The following is a 14,037-nucleotide window of genomic DNA, read 5'->3' as shown; positions in this document are numbered from 1 at the left end:
TATTAATTTTAAGACAATTTCTTAAATTCAGGAAGGGTGCAAAAGGATGCCTTGCTTGCACAAAGAATTCTTTTTGCTTTTGCCCCAAGCATGAGCAAGTGCTGTTCACTCAGTAAGCAATGCTTTTGGGAAGGTTACAGTGGGGGTTTTAATGAGCTCAATTGGTTTAGCTTGGCAGAAAGAAAATCAAGAGGTGACTTGAACCTGTTATAACTACCTTCACAGGGAGAAATACCAGGTATTAAAGGGCTCTTTGATTTAGTGGAGAAAGGCATAACAAGACACAATGGCTAGAAGTTAAAGCTAGATAAATTCAAATTAGAAACAAAGCACACATTTTTTTTTAACTGTGAGGATGATTAGTTACTGGAACAAACTACCAAGGGAAGTGGTGGATTCTCCGTCTCTTGATGTCTTCAGATCAAGACTGGATACCTTTCTGGAGGACATGCTTTAGTCAAACAACTTACTGAGCTCAATATAGGGATAACTGGGTGAAATTCTATGGCCTGTGTTATACAGGTCAGACAGATGATCTAATGGTCCTGTCTGACCTTAAAATCTGTGAATCTCTGAAATAATGATTTTCACATGCCTAGGTTTAGTAACGGTGGGATCATATGGTTGTTAACAGTCATCCTTCCTCACTCTCCCTACTGTTTGTCACCCCCCTCTTGTCTCCTTTGTCTAAAACTAGACTAATCTTTACAGGGCAGGGACCACATCTTTCAATTTGTTCTGTAAAGTGCTTATCATGTTGGATTGTGTAAAAATAAGCATAGATTAGTTTTCTGAGGACTGAAATGCTGTAAACTATGTACTACAGGGAGAGAACAGGAGAGACTGAGGTGGCACCAATGCTGATGGCCCTGCAATTGCAGAGAATTAATTATGTGAGTTATGCCCACATGATCCCAGCAGGCAAACCACACCCCATATTGCGGAGGGATGTGGAAAAACCCTGAAGCCCCTGCCAATCTCCTGGGGGAGGGAATTCCTTTCTGATTTTAAATCTGGTTATCTGTATGGAAATCTGAGCATGTGGGTGGGACACATCAGCCAGGTATCTAGAAAGAAGACTCTTTGTCCCACCTCAGAGCACCGGTCCACCCAATCTGGCATGCCAGCTCCAGTCGCAGACAATCTCGGAAGTTGCAGAGGAAGGTAAACCTTCACCCTAAAACACATCTAGTCAATTGTCATTATCTTAATTCAAAGCAGCAAGTGTCGTGAGCATGTTGAAGACAATATAGGCAATCCTGTTCTCCCCATGGCTCATGAAGAAAGGGGGCAAACAGGAGGACTCAGATTTTCTGGGTGTTATTCCCAGTTTTCATACTGACTTGCTGTGTGATCTTTAACAAATCATTCTCTCTGTGCTTTAATATAGCTATAAAATGGTGATAATACCTCTCTGCCTCACAGGGAAGGTATGTTTTGACTTAGTGTGCCACATTCTTTGCTGGTGTAAATTGTCCTCGCACTATTTATTTCAAATACAGCTATTGCCAATTTACACTCACTAAGGATCAGGTGTAATATCTGTAAAGTTCTAAGAGAGCCGTGGATGAAAAGCACTATACATGTGCAAAAATATTGTTTATTAAACAAAAATCTGCCCTTTCTTCAAAAAGAGCAGAAAGCTGGCATTTTAAGCAAAGAAACACAATAAATGTGTCCAAACTGAGAAAGCACTCAGTTACTCTCAGAGGTCTTTCTGATTTTCTGGAACTATACCTTCAAAAGTTCTGGTCTAACTGAATTGTTAGTAATGGTTGAATAAAGCTTGTCCCGTTCTTTTATTGTAAAATGGTGCATGTGATTATTGACTGGGTTGAGAGTGACTGGGTATGCACTTTGCAATGCTGGAGCAGCACAGTGTCATGGGGGAAGGTGGAGTTCATTAGTTTAGCAATCAGATAAAGGAATAACGTGAATTTACAGATGTTCAATTGTCCAGTGCACTGTTCAGCACTCACAATGCTGACTGCAGTATGCCCTACCAGTCATGTGTAATTACATTGATTAGATCACAGTTTTTCTACCCCCATGTGATGGGGTGCTCCACTCACTGCTAGGATGGCATCTCCTCCTAATTGTTCTGGGGAACAGCTCACAAGGTCAACAACCTTTCCGCAGTTGCACGCCATCCACTGCCCTTCTCTCTGGGTCTGCAGCCCCTCTGACTGCATGAGCTGGTGCTGCTTCACCTTCATGACTTAGCCCTCTGGCCAGGTAACTATACGTGTTTCCCCTCTCAGGGTTGGAAAGTCTTTCCTCACCAACAGTACTATGCAGCCTTCCCATTCACTGCCCCACCAGTACCACTTCCCCAATGGCTGGTTAGGGAACTTAGGCCCGCTCTCTACTTCAGGTTCCAGCTCAGGGACCCTCTAGTCAGCAGTCAAGGTTTGTGCCACCCCGGACGGTGCTGCATTTCCCTGATCTCTTTCCTAACCTTCTGGCTCTCCCTTTCTTCTCGGGAGGCTTGTCTATGGCGGGCAGCGATCAATCCAGTGGGGGTCGATTTATTGCATAAATTGCATAAATCGACCGCTGAGCGCTCTCCCATCGACTCCGGTACTTCACCAGAACGAGAAGCGCAAGCAGAGTCAACGGGAGAGCGTGCACTGTTGACTTACCGCAGTGAAGACATCGCAGTAAGTAGATCTAAGTATGTCAACTTCAGCTATGCTATTTATATAGCTGAAGTTGTGTATCTTAGATCGACCCCGTGCGGTAGTGTAGACAAGCCCTGGGTCTGCCAGCTTCACTACTCCCTCTTCCCAGGCATCAACTGCAGGCAACCTGTCACTGCAGCCACCAAACATGCCTCCCTTCTGCCAGGGCATGACTGTAGACTCTCCCTGCAGCCCCATCTGCTTCCATTTCCCTGTCTTTGTAGTCCCAGCCCAGCTCCTTTCTCCTCAGCTGGGCTTCCTCATTCAATCAGGGGATTGCTTAGTCACCTGACTCCCCTCAGCTGTGGCCTGTTAGGTTAATTAATTCCCTTCTCAGTCTGCCTTAACCCTTTCAGAGCCATTGTGAGGTGAACATCCCATCACATGGCACAACACTGCACTGCTATCCATCATCCACCTTTGTTGGGCTGTTGGCCCCTTACTGAAACTTAGTGGGGTTTTTTGGTTCGCCATCTCCCAGTATAAAAAGACAGAGGAAGGGCTGGTGAAAAATCAGGACCCTGAGACTGACCGTCCCGAGGGGCAATGGAGAGACGCCAATGCTCCAGGTCAGCCTGATTGACAGGGCAGGCAGGCCAATGAGGGAGTAAGGAGGCCCCGGGTCCCGTCCTCCATGTGAGCTGGAACTGCCTCCAGAGCAGGCAGGACGAGCTAAGGCGCTAAGGCGAGAGCATCAGCCTGAGCTGAGCTGGGGAACAGAGAGCTATGCCAGCCAGAGCCAGAGGAGCAGCCCAGGGAGCTGTGCTGGAGACAGAGTGGAGCTGGGGCTGGAGCTGAGGCTGGAGCAGTCTGGAGCCAAGTGCGGTGAGCAGCTGGAAAGAGTGAGGGGGGGCCCTGGGCAGAGCACTGTGCAGGGAGATGCCACCAGCCAAGAGGTCTTGCAGGCCGGACTGGGACGGGGATCGTGACCCCGACGGGGTGGGGAGGTGATGCTGGGAAGAAGGGTCCTACCACCTAAACCCTGAAGGTGTGTGGCCACCCCCTGAGCAAGTATCCAACCTGCAGCTTCCCTGCAGCACAGCCAGGGCCTGGGCAGGAGGCCTGGGACATGTGGGGAACAGACTGTGAACTTTATATTCCAGAGATGGCTGTTTGTGGTTCCCCTGTGCCCACAGAGAGGGGTTACATGTTTTCCTTTAAGCTTTCCCATTTTTCCTTACTTTTTAAAATTAGTTGCTGTTTAATTAGCCCCCTTCGCAGTCTGCCTTAACCCTTCCCGGATCAGTGTGGGGTGAATACCCCATCACACCGCACAACACTGCACTGCTATCCATCCTCCTCCTTAGTGTGGAAATAAAGTCTACATTTAATATACTTTAGCTGGTTGATATTCTACTGGCTTCTTTTCTCTTGAACCTTGGGAAAACAAATTTAGGCTAAATTTTTTTGTCCTTTCTTCTTGAACAAGGATCTGGCCAGGTTGATTCATGTATTCGTCACATTAGTCTATTGTTATTCACTCTCTCTGGGACTCACGGAGGAAGCAACACAAACACCTGCTGAAGATGATTCTACTACTTCTCACAAATAGATCTAGAATAAAATTAGAGATAGTTCTTGCAAGGCTGCTTCCACTGACTGCCTGAACTATGGTACATATTAATAGACTCAAGCTCACAAAATCTGGTTCAAAGTTGGATTTTAGGCTATGTTTAATACTGTGCCCCAGTGCAGGCTATGGGGTGTGTAAATTGCAGCATGCACCAAAGTGCTGTGCTGTAATTCCCCTGTGTGGACGCTGGTCATGCAAACTGAAAGGTCCCTGGTTTGTGTTAACAAAGTTCTCTTCAAACAGGACTACATTAATGCGAACTAGGTTTGAACTTTTAGTTCAAACCAGCAGCATCATGGGGGAATTCCAGCACAGCCATTCACATTTCCCTAGTCCAAACTGCAGGGCTGTGTAGACAAGTGAGGCTTTTGCAAGAGCCTTGAGTTTGAGTAGTGTTTTCTATCACTGTTTCAGTAGGCTACCCCCAGTAGATGTCACTAGCGCTACATGATATTTTTAAACCTTGCAGATCCACTGGTCTTTCAACAGACAACACCTGCACAATGCCATATAATATGAGACTGATATAATTATGCCAAAAAAGCCACCAAATCCTTTACATTTTGTTTTATAATTGGTCTGGTGAAGAAAAAGGTTAATGGGAGGACACATTATCCTGGTAAAGAAAGGAAGCATTTAATCATACAGGTGATCATATCCTGATATGGAACTTCTTCTTGTGTTCTCCAGTGTGGAAGCTGCCTTGCATTCTGCATTTGAACCCCAAGGCCACCTCTCAGCATTGGGTTTTGAGCCATATGTGGCTGAATACAGAAGTTTGGAATTTGAGCTTGGAAAAAATGTATTATTTTCCTCTTATGACAAGTGTACACCTCCCAGAGTAGATTTTGCAGGGCAGCTCCTTTGGCAGAGAAATCAATAGAGCTATACCAGCTTATACCAGATGAGGATCTGGACCTGTGCGTGTGATTTGGCATTGTGAAGGGATACTCACAGCTAGGCATTGGGGGATTGATCCTGCAAAAAGCTGAGCAGCTCCTGAGAAGTACAGAACCATTCTGAATTCCACTAATTTCACTCAGAAGGCACTTGGCATCAGGCCATTTGTTAGGAAAGAACTATAGTTAGACATTGAAGTTAGGTCTCCACTTGAAGCCATTTGTAATTTTCAGCATGTGGAGACGTACCTGCTCTAGCTCTAATGGAGCTAGGGTGCTAAAAATAGAGTGCAGCCATGGGGGCACAAGCAGCAGGAGAGGCTAACTGCCACAAATAGGTGCATAATCAGTGTGGCTAGCCCCTCCTGCTGCTTGAGCCACTGTGACTGCACTTTATTTTTAGTGCACTAGTGTGGGTATGTCTCCTCGAACTGGAAATTACACTCCCCTAGCTCCCAGTGTAGCCATATCCTAATATTGACAAAGAAGCCCTGCAGATACACTCACCCCCAAATGCTGATTTGGCTTCTGAAATTTGCCAGTAGATTCAAAGCTCCAACAAATGGAAACAAAATATGTCAGCTAAAATATCATAATTACACTACAGGGGCCAAATTCATCCCTAGAACAATGCCATTGAAATCATGGGATGAATGTTGTCTTTTATGTTTAATCAAATGCTGCATTATATTTTACCCCTTATTTCTGGTGTATTCAGATCAACACATTTTTTCAATCTGTTTTACTGCTGCTATTTCAGATAAATTTATTGCATTGCTTTTATAGTTTCATTTTTACATGCACAATTCTTCCTTTCCATTTTCTACAAATGACTAATTCGAACTAGTTGATCATATTACACATTAGATAATCTTATTCTGATTATGCCACTAATGTCCAGTGTCAAATTCTGATTGGGCACCTATATTTTTGATCGTCACAGCAGACTCTAAAAGCACCATCCGCATTTTAGTATGATAGCACCAGAGTTAACCACCAGCTCAGCTCTTTACAAACAGACCTATTTACCTCCCTACCTACATGTTGTCCCAAAACCATAGTATCTGAGACCCAGGTCTTCTAAGTTACTTAAGCCTAAATTCCACTAATTTAGTATGGCTATACTTCCGTTGTCTACAGCCAGGAAGAGGTGAGCAAAAGTGCAATATCAATACTGTACCCTGGCCTGAAACCTGGCTAGGAGGGATCCAGGATATTGGCAGCTAACAGGGGTAACTGGAAACTGATTTTTCTTTACCAGCTTCTCAGTTGGCTTGCTTCGAAAAGGGAGATTAGAAACCGGACAGTGGCTTATGAGAACATTAGGCTCAAAAGATGGTTTCTTTGGTTTTCAATACATTGGATATGTAAATAAGATGTCCAGAGAAAAAAACAGGTAATAAAACCTCCCATTGCTTATTGTTGTACAGTAATGCAGTTTTACAAACGTAGAAGGCTATGCACTTCCTCACCAAGAATGGAGTGTCTTAATGCCTAGAGTGGTTTTTTAATTCTAGCCTGGTTCTGTTTATATCATACAATTAGAGGCAGGAAGGGTCCATCTAGGTCATGTCCATTCTCTTTGCTCCTCAGAGCCACTAGTGCAGGAGTTACTCTGCCCTATGGCAAGTGTTAAATCCAGTCTTGCCTGGAATACATCCAATGATGGTGCCTTGATGACTTCCCTTGGGGATTATGGTATTGCTCAGTTGACCTTCTGTTAGGATTCCTTTTACCTTGGATTGTCTTTATTCCTAGCTTCAGGCCATTAGCCTTTGTCTTGATGAATAATTCTTCCTCTTCCATAACTGCTCCCAGTTTAGATTTATTTAAGTGAAAGGAAACCTTCCAAGATGCTCCAGACACCAAAGGAGCTGTGGTGAGCCTTCTGTCCAGACAAGCAGCCCACAAAGAGAAAGGCTGCATTTCAAACTGTCCCCTTGCCCTTGTTTCAGAGTAACATGGTCATTATCAGCGCTTTGCAGGCAGTCGGGCCACTTAGCATCCAATTTAGCTTTTCTAATAGTTGAAAACTGCTGAGTGGCCATGAAGTGATTTTGAAAGCAGTAATCAAGCCCAAAGGAGGAAGGGGAGAGATCTGAAGCAGGTCACATAAAATAAAGTCCATGATGCAGTTTGGGTCCATGGTGAATTAAGGAAATTTGCATCCCAGGTCTTCAGGTATTCTAAAGCTCAATCATTGTTGTATGTAAAACTAGGGATTGAGAGCATGTTTTGCTTAATTTACAACTCTCTTGAGCCTCACGAGTTCAAAGCTGGGTGGTGGACTCATTTATTTTTTTCAGTATCACATCCATTCTAGGTTTATCAAAACAGGTGTTTCCTTATTGGCTAAAAACTCACATTTACTTCCTGGTTCACAGTGTAAACTAAGGCACTTCCTCCTCTTTAATGCTTTGGGAATAATGCCTGAACTGCTATCTCATGAGGTTTTTCAGGCCATAAACTGTCTGCTGGCTGGCTGGGAGTAACTGTGTTCAAGTGGTCTTAAGGAAGAGGGAAGACAAAAAAATAGAAAACCTTTTTCCAAACAGAGAGCCAGCTCCTTAGCCCAGTCCTACCACCTTTGCACCACTGCAGTGGCATAAAGCAGCCAGAAGCCTGTCAGACTGTCCCAGCTAAGGAGTCCCCTGGTAGTGGGGAACCCTCAGGTAGTTTAGAGGTGGCAGAGCTCAGCTGGCTCTAGATCACCTCTCCCACTCCAGTAGAGGGGGCTTTCCCACAACAGAGGTAGGTGGAGTGCCTGTGGGGGTATGTCTACATTGAAACTGGAATGTAATTCCAAGCTTAGTTAGACGTATCCACATTAGCTCTGATGGAGTTAGGGAGCCAAAAATAGACTGCAGCCACAGGTGCATGAGTGGCTAGTTGTCTGAGATCCTGTCCAAGACCATGGGTACTACTCAGGGTGACTAGCCCCGCCTGCTGCTCATGCCACTGTGGCTATACTTCCATTTTTAACATACTAGCTCTATTAGAGCTAGCACAGTATGTCTTCTTGAGCTGGAATTTACACCTTCCAGCTCTAGCACACACATGCCACAGTGATTTCCTTGGTCCCGTGGGTAGCCATGCATCACCTAGAGCCATCTTGAAGTTGCTCTAAGTTATATTGGGGACCAGGAAGCTGCAAGGGTCACGTAAAGCCTTTTCTCCCTCTCACAGCTATGCTGAGTGTAAGTTTAAGGAATCTTAAAGTGCTTTGGGATTCATTCAGTATAAATATATCTACAGCTTCCTTTTATTAGTCCTTTTTACTGTGTAAATAATTTTTAAGCAATGGAAGTGTGTGGTAACCCAGTATACATGGAATGTACATAACTTTGGAACTAAAATGACTGACATCCCTCAAGTTTGCCCAATTCACAGGGAAGTTGGCTGCTTCCATGAAGTCACGTCAAAGCCATCCACTCTCATAGCAGTATTGCTTATATCAGCATCTCTTTAATAAAATTCAGTTTTGACTTTTATTTACATATCTTGTTTCACTAAATATTTTGGGAATTTCCTTAATTCATCCTGAGATCTTAGGTGAGTATAAGAATTTAAGGTGCTTTAAGGCTTTAAAGCAATAGAAGATCATGAACGGTCATAAGCCCTTAATGCAATTTAGTAGCAGTCTTGATGGCCACTAATAAGATATCTTAAAGATTTATGGCACACGTAAGCTATTTAGGTTGCCTCAAATCTAAACTGGTTCACAGCATCTCTAGAGTTCTAAATTGATTTATCCTCAAAATGAACTAAGAAATGAGAAAGGGTGTAGTCCATGTGTGCCAAAATTTGATTTTTGTTTAACAATATATATATATGTAGGGATGTTTTAATCAATGTTTATCAAACTAGGACCCTGATCCCAGAATCTCATCCCTGGAAGCAGCCGCTACCTGTGTTTTTTCTGGAGCCTTCCTTCCCAACTTCAGTGGGATTCTGCATAGGAGCAAGAATCTGCCCACAGGGATTGGACTGCAGGATCAGGGTTCTGGCTTGTATTTTCTTCCTCAGCGAGGAAGCCAACATGGAAGCCAAACTTTAGCAATGCTCGAGGTTGGTGACCACAAAAATTTCAGTCAGATCATATGGAAAGAGAGCAGTTTTCCCTGTATATGCATAACTTAAATACAACTGAAGTAATTTTGAGCCACTAGTCCTCAAAAAATAAATCATCTTTGGGGTGGGACTAAGACTGGACAATATAAAGGAATTTGTCTGAGAAAGTTAAGAGCAACTGAAGTGGCCACTCAGAGTGGACGCCAGAATTCAACATAGCTCATTACTGTGACTGATGTAAGAATACCATGTAAAGGGAATTTAGAGGGGGAAAAACATAGTCCAAAAGGAGACCCAAATTGGAGATGTTCTGTATGCTCATGAGCAATGGGACACTGATCGCTGTGCAGTTATAAACATGAAAACTTGCCCCAGATGATACTGTACGTTATGTGTATAATGGCTGGGACAGATAGGCCCAATTCTGCAAACATGCATTTGCTTAACTTTATATGTATGAATAGGCTCATTGAATTCAATGGATCCTCTCATGTGGATATGCTTAAGCATGTGAGTCAGTGTTTACAGGAATAGGATCCAAAGTTGATGTAAATTTTTTTTCTCACATACATGTAAAATATCTTTCATCTGTACAGACACTAATTCTAAGTTTTCACATTTGCAGTTGAATGCACATAAATCCTTAATTTCATGGTTAGGTGGTAACCTTTCAAATACCAGCTGTATAATTTCTAGGCAAGGGTCTTCCAACTACTTCTAAAGTTGATTCAGATGTGGGTCAACTAGAGCTTTTAATTTTTAAGGTATCAAAATATCAAAAGCCTAAAGTGCATATTTATATGTGTGTGAGTGTGTATTCTGTGTTACATCCTCTCTTCTACTCCTCTGTCTACTATAGTTCAGTTATAACTGAGCCAATGAATAGTAGTAACTAAAGGGCACAGAGATATTTCCACAATGCACTACTACTGTCCTAACTATGTTTGGCATTTTACTTCTCAGTGACAGTGAGATGATTTAGGAAGGGGTGGGAACCCCATCACGTGTGACTTCTGCAACTCAACTGGAAAAAATCCTCAAAAATATATGAGTGGGACCAGATACTCTCATTGTCCTTTTCCATCTTTACATTCTTTCAGTGATTATAAGGTTTATTCTGCTAAAAAGTAAAGCAAAATGCTAATTAAAGAAAAGGTTCTTGTGAGATCACTTTTTATTTAAGTTCATTAAATCAACATCTTGTTTTTCCTCTTGCGTGATTGTCAGCTCTGACATAATGGTAGTTACCTGGTAACTGGACATTAAAAGGGAGATTTATTTGTATTACAAAACAAAATCCACACAAAAATAATATCACTACCTCTGGGTTTCCCTGTGTGTCCTGTTCTCTCCATTTCCATCCAACAGATTGTAAGCACTTCAGGGCTGAGATTTCCTTCATTCAGAGTCTCACACAGTGCCAAAAACATCTATGTATTCTGAGGAATTTTCAGTAGAACGCACCCCTGTAGTATCTAAGCATTAACTATGTCAGTGTTTAATACACAATAACAACAATGGACTAGTCCTAATGATCCTATAATTACAAAGAAAAAAAAGCTTACACTTTCCCTCAGTTAAATCAATAAACACTCAATTATCCCTTTGCCTAAAATCCCATTGCTATGGATATGCTTTCCCTCCACACATAAAATAATTCCAGCATTTTACATTATTGCTCCAACATTCTTTTATTATTGAGCCTATATAGGTATAATAATTATACATGTTATGTAATGTACAATAGTTCTTTGTACCTTCCAACCCAGGAATCAAAAGAACTTTACAAACATTAGTTAATATAGTCAAACACCACCCTATGATGTAGGTAAATTTTGCTATCCTTGGTTGACAGCTGGGGAAACTGAGGCAAGGAGGGATTAAGGCTGACTCCTACTCCCATTGCTTTAGATGAGAACTGAATCAGACTCTATGTAACTTGTTCCAGTCACCATAGGAAGTCTGGCAAATCCAGGGATGCCAGCCAAGCCTCTTGAGTTCCATTCCTGGGTCTTTGCCACAAGGCTATTTTCCCTTTCACAATATTGTTCATTTAGACACATTACTATTATTTTCATGATAATATTTGTTGATATCAGAATCTAGGACTTTTTTTTTTTTACTATGAATGATGTAATAATTGACACGACTCATGATGTAATAGAATTACACTGGTTTGTGGGAACGCTTGATTGTTCTTGCTATTTCATAAAAGGAACAGTGATGCTAGTTAGGGACTATTTAGAAAAGCTGGACGTGCACAAGTCCATGGGGCCGGACGAGTTGCATCCGAGAGTGCTGAAGGAATTGGCGGCTGTGATTGCAGAGCCATTGGCCATTATCTTTGAAAACTCGTGGCGAACCGGGGAAGTCCCGGATGACTGGAAAAAGGCTAATGTAGTGCCAATCTTTAAAAAAGGGAAGAAGGAGGATCCTGGGAACTACAGGCCAGTCAGCCTCACCTCAGTCCCTGGAAAAATCATGGAGCAGGTCCTCAAAGAATCAATCCTGAAGCACTTGCATGAGAGGAAAGTGATCAGGAATAGCCAGCATGGATTCACCAAGGGAAGGTCATGCCTGACTAATCTAATTGCCTTTTATGATGAGATTACTGGTTCTGTGGATGAAGGGAAAGCAGTGGATGTACTGTTTCTTGACTTTAGCAAAGCTTTTGACACGGTCTCCCACAGTATTCTTGTCAGCAAGTTAAGGAAGTATGGGCTGGATGAATGCACTACAAGGTGGGTAGAAAGCTGGCTAGATTGTCGGGCTCAACGGGTAGTGATCAATGGCTCCATATCTAGTTGGCAGCCGGTATCAAGTGGAGTACCCCAAGGGTCGGTCCTGGGGCCGGTTTTGTTCAATATCTTCATAAATGATCTGGAGGATGGTGTGGATTGCACTCTCAGCAAATTTGTGGATGATACTAAACTGGGAGGAGTGGTAGATACGCTGGAGGGGAGGGATAGGATACAGAAAGACCTAGACAAATTGGAGGATTGGGCCAAAAGAAATCTGATGAGGTTCAATAAGGATAAGTGCAGGGTCCTGCACGTAGGACGGAAGAACCCAATGCAGAGCTACAGACTAGGGACCGAATGGCTAGGCAGCAGTTCTGCGGAAAAGGACCTAGGGGTGACAGTGGACGAGAAGCTGGATATGAGTCAGCAGTGTGCCCTTGTTGCCAAGAAGGCCAATGGCATTTTGGGATGTATAAGCAGGGGCATAGCGAGCAGATCGAGGGACGTGATCGTTCCCCTCTATTCGACATTGGTGAGGCCTCATCTGGAGTACTGTGTCCAGTTTTGGGCCCCACACTTCAAGAAGGATGTGGATAAATTGGAGAGAGTCCAGCGAAGGGCAACAAAAATGATTAGGGGACTGGAACACATGAGTTATGAGGAGAGGCTGAGGGAGCTGGGATTGTTTAGCCTGCAGAAGAGAAGAATGAGGGGGGATTTGATAGCTGCTTTCAACTACCTGAAAGGGGGTTCCAAAGAGGATGGCTCTCGACTGTTCTCAATGGTAGCAGATGACAGAACGAGGAGTAATGGTCTCAAGTTGCAGTGGGGAAGGTTTAGATTGGATATTAGGAAAAACTTTTTCACTAAGAGGGTGGTGAAACACTGGAATGCGTTACCTAGGGAGGTGGTAGAATCTCCTTCCTTAGAGGTTTTTAAGGTCAGGCTTGACAAAGCCCTGGCTGGGATGATTTAACTGGGAATTGGTCCTGCTTTGAGCAGGGGGTTGGACTAGATGACCTTCTGGGGTTCCTTCCAACCCTGATATTCTATGATTCTAGTTTTGTGTTGTATCAGAGTTGTTGATTTTTTTCATTTAAATTTACCTATTTGAATAGTTTGAGTGCAAAGTGAACGCAGGGCATGTGCTTTGTGTAAAATCATAGCAACCATCTTCTGAGAGAAGCACTGGTTGGTGTAGGTGGTGTTAGAACTACCTGCAAAGTTCAGTTGATCCTTCTAAACTTCAAGGGGAAAATCCGTTGTCAGAGAAAAATAAAGAGGGTAAGTATATTCAGCATAAGAAAAAATCTTATCAGCTCCCCGTATGGTTTAGAAAGATTAGTGAAGCTGAACATATTGTATGATAGTCTAAGACAACATTGTCAGTTCTCAGAGCTGGCTTTGTTTATTACTTTGATTAGCCATCACTCAGTTTAAGGACATGGGGAGATCTTTGGAGAGAAATGATTTCCCTAAGGAGTGGCCAGGAAAGTACAACTTTCTTAACAGAAAGAACCCACCAACCAGACTATTTTATAAGCAAATGTGCCAAATCAAGGTCTCCAGAAACTGCACTTGGACACTACCTGGGGATAATTAAAGTTGCAGAATGGAGAAGCAGTTGAAATATACGCCAGAAAAGTTAGCATTGTATCTTGTTTATCCACATGGTAGGAAGAACTGACAATCACATTGGGCTAGGTTGTACCTATGTGAGGCAATGCAACGCTGCAGCGCCCAAGGGTAAACAAACATAGATGCATAATCCCTCCCTGAGCTTACTGGTGCTCACAGAGGGGTACATTGGACATGCCTCTTCCCCATCCCTCCACCCACATTAGGATTTATACAGGGCGTGGCCCACGTGTTCCCCTGATCATAAGGTCTGTAATTGTAGCTAAACATTTCCATGGGCTGTGGAAGATGGGGGAGTCTCCTGGAGTCCTGTGCACAGGCCATTCACATTCTGGCCCATCCTGTAGATCAATTGTTCTCAACCTTTTTTAAAGGATGTAATGCTTCTTAAGACAGAGACCCTGATCTGAGTCAACCCTCTTTTCAATTTGGTT

This window comes from Lepidochelys kempii, chromosome 2 (assembly GCF_965140265.1).
Source record: "Lepidochelys kempii isolate rLepKem1 chromosome 2, rLepKem1.hap2, whole genome shotgun sequence".
In the NCBI taxonomy this organism is placed as follows: domain Eukaryota; kingdom Metazoa; phylum Chordata; order Testudines; family Cheloniidae; genus Lepidochelys; species Lepidochelys kempii.
The sequence above is the reverse complement of the archived record's forward strand: the minus strand, read 5'-3'. Positions refer to the sequence as shown.